Genomic DNA, 3,531 nt, shown 5'->3' on the forward strand with positions numbered 1-3,531 from the left:
GATTCGCAGGAGTGGTCTGTCCCGGGGCGGAGCGTTGCTCGGCCGTGGAGGAGCCGCTGGCGCAGTCCAGCCCCGGCAGCGTGTTCGGGGCTACGGTTCGCCGTTTCGTTGTTCATTCTGTCCTGTTTATGTTTCTATTTCTCTTCTCGCCTTCCAGTGAACGGCTTTAAAAATGTTCTTTGGCTGCATCTGTGGTTTTTTTCTTTTTGAAATGACAGCTCGGGGCGCTGTCCGTGTCGTCCGTAGCGTGTGGTCCACTCGGCGCCGGGCAGCCATCCGCCCCGGTGTTAGGACATTTCACGGTTCCAGAAAGAACCCCCACGGCCCCTAGCGGTCACTCCCGTCCCTTCCACGCTTCGCGAGCGCCGCTGCCCCAGCGCCAGGCGGCCCCTGGTCCGCTTCGCCTCTGGGATGGGCCGTGCTGGGCGCGTCGCGTAAAGGAAGCCACGTGACGCGTGGGCTTTCGCGTCGGGCGTTTCCCGCGTGGCCTCGTGTTGTCGAGGGTCGTCCACGCCGCGGTGCGAACCGGCGCGCCGCTCTCCTGTGAAGCGGGGACCGATTTCGTCTCCGTCCTCCTGTGGTGACGCGGAGTCGCCTCCGCCTCGCGGCGGCCGTGGGCACTGCCGCCGCGAACGCCCCTCCGGGTGCCGGGGGGCCGTGTCCTCGTTTCTCTGGGGCCCACGCCCGGACGGACCCGCGGCCGCGCGCCGGCTCTCCGTTCCCCCGTCCCCCCGTCGAGGGCCCGCCGGCCGCGCCTTTCTGTTCTGTATCCGCCGGACGTTCCGACCCGTCTCTCTCTCCCCCGCTCCGGCGAGTGCGAGGTGCTGTCCCGCGCGGTTCCGCTCTGCTTTTCCCGGCGGCGAGTGGCGTGCTGTGCCTTTCCACGTGTGTGTCACGTGCGTGTCTCTCCTTCGGACATCTGTCCTTCAGAGGCTTTGCCTACATAAAATAACGTTTGGTTTTTGTCTTCTCGTGGTTGAGTTGCCGCAGTTCTTCGTAGGTCTAGACGCGGTCTCGATCTGGGTGGCGTGCACGCGTCCCTCCCCACCCGCGTCCCTCCAGCCTGACGGTGCCGTCGGAAGCACGCGCGTTTCTCATCTCCACGAAGTCCCGCTCACCTTTTTGAAGTTTCGTGTCTGGCGTGAGGCAGGGGTCCCGCTTCAGTCTTGGACACGTGCGCCCCAGTTAGCCCAGCTCCGTGTTTTGAAAGGACCGTCCTCCTCCCGTTGAGTCGGCCGCAGACCCTCGGGGTGATCACGCGACGGTCGCTTCTCTCCCACAGATCTGTGTCCGTCCGCACAGCGGGTCCCTGGGCTCGGTTGCCGTAGCTTGGCGGTGTTTCACGGAATCGGGACCGACATCATTCTCTGTCCGGGGTCCCTGGCTCTTCCACGTGATCTCAGGATTGGCTTCTCAGTTTCTGCAAAGATGTCAGCTGGGGCTTTGATTAAGGCTGCATTGAATCTGTAGATAAATTTGGGGAGTATTCCCATCTTAACGATAGGAGCTCTCGTAACTCACGAACACGGGCGTCTTTCCGTTTATTTAGATGATTTCGTTTCTTTCAACACAGTTTTGTGTTTTCCAAGTACGAATCTTTCACTACTTTTGTGATATTCGTTCCAAAGTATTTTATGTTTTTTCGACGTCGTGGCAAGTAGGATCGTTCACAAACTTCCAGGTTGTTCATCGTAACACATTGACACGTATTTCGTATAGAAATACGTTCGACTTTTGTATACTGACCTTAGATCCCGCCCGCAGACTTGCTGGATTTGCTCGTCAGTTCGAACGGCATTTGGGTGGATTCGTTAGGGTCTCTGTACGCGAGTGCGGAGCATCTACGAGCAGAGACACTGTTCCTTTATGTTTTTCCAGCTGCGAGTCTTTTATTTCACTCGCTCGTGCAGTTGCTCTCGCCAGCACCGCCGGCTCGGCGTGACCCCGCTGCCTTGTCCCCAGCCTTGGGGGGCAAGCACCCAGCCACCCGCCGTCGCGTGCGGGTTTGTCAGCTCCCTGCTCCTGGTTTGTGGGGTGTTTGTCGTCTTTGTGCTGCGTGTTCTTATGTGTTTTTTTTTTTTTGGTGCGTTTCGCGTTTTTAGGTGACAGATGTTATAACGACCCGACGGGTTTTAAAGCGACGCCCCAGCGGAAATCTAACACAATTAAATTTGATATCGGTGTGTCAGAATCGTTCGGTGGGGTCGACTCTGTAATTTAATGTTTTTTCATAATCTGGAGCATAACGGAAAAGTAACGCTAGCATCTCTGATCGGGGAAACAGGATAGTTTGGGAAATTCAGGGAAATCCTACTCCTCACGAGAAAACACATCCAGCTCTCAAAATAAAACCTGTCCTGGATTTATAAATCAGGGGAAAGACATTAATTGTTTTTTTTTTTAACCCAAGTGACCAAAGCATCCTGACTTCTCCGGGGCTCCCCCGACTGCAGGAATTTGGGGCATTACGTGGCCGTGCTCCTCGGGAGCTAGTGGTTTCTCTGAGAAGGCCCCCCGCGCCCCCCCTTAAATGCCAGGTCATTAAAAATATTAGAGGTTCCGTGTCTTTCCGTTCTGGGAATTCGAAACGCGTTTGATTTGTACAGTTGCTGATTGCGTCTTGGCTCCTGAGGGCACAGGTCCCTGAGAGACTCTCAGAGAGGCAGGAAACATCCCACCTCCGTGTGAGGAAGGGCTGCTCTCTGTCCAGATGCTCCGGCCACAGGCGGGAAGTAAACACGGGGGGCAAGAGGCTCACCGCCCCGTGTCCCCGAGTGTCGGTCTCCTTCACAGGGGACTCGAGCTGTTTCCTTTGATGGATGAAGAAACAGCTGATCACAGGACAGGCGTCCACCCTACAGAGCCTCCCGCGGTCACAGCCACCGCCACCCTCACTCACTGGCTCTCGGGTCTCGGGTGCTCTGGACAGCACGGCCGAGACCAGCCCGACGGTCCTGGCGACTGCCCCAACCCGGTCCTCGCCATGAGAAAGGGACGTGGCCCAGACCGTGAGTTAGACAGGATGCAGATGGACGGACAGGCTTGGCCGACGGCCAGAAACAGAGGCGGTCCCCGGGAGGAAAATAAACAACGTCCACGTAACAAGACGGCGGGCCGAGGCGCAGGGCCGCCGCCGCCTGGGTTCGCCCCCTCGGCCTGCGTAGGGAGGTGGAGGCTCGCGGGGTGAGCTCGAGCCTGAGTGCCTTCTGCAAGGGCGTCCACCTGGGCACCTGTCGAGTTCAGTTTGAGAAGTTACACACAAGACCCCGCACAAACGGACCATGAGCGTGTCGGGCGTGTGCCACACTCAAGGTGAAGGGGCCGGCGGAGGCGGGGAGCGGACATCCCCGGCCAGGCTCAACCGGAACCCGGCTGCTGGCTGCCGTCCTGCTGCAGGACTCAGGGTCTTTGGGGCGGTCCGTTCTGCGCAGAGAAATCATGTTGTCTCCTGGACGAGACGGGTGTGTCTGCTCGGAGCTGGACAGAGCCCGGGGAAGGCGAACCATGGCGGTCCTCGCGGCCGTGGCTGAC

General features: G+C 58.8%; 1 long non-coding RNA gene across 1 annotated transcript; it reads right to left on the bottom strand.

Annotated features, from left to right (window-relative positions):
- Positions 1-2,046: 2,046 nt before the first annotated feature.
- LOC111745559 lies at positions 2,047-3,520 on the bottom strand. Its single transcript, XR_002782694.1, has 2 exons — positions 2,900-3,520; positions 2,047-2,810 (listed from the first exon to the last, which is right to left on the bottom strand). It is a non-coding gene; the product is annotated as an uncharacterized LOC111745559 (long non-coding RNA).
- Positions 3,521-3,531: the final 11 nt, after the last annotated feature.

Source organism: Pteropus vampyrus, unplaced genomic scaffold, assembly GCF_000151845.1.
Source record: "Pteropus vampyrus isolate Shadow unplaced genomic scaffold, Pvam_2.0 Scaffold157, whole genome shotgun sequence".
NCBI lineage: Eukaryota > Metazoa > Chordata > Mammalia > Chiroptera > Pteropodidae > Pteropus > Pteropus vampyrus.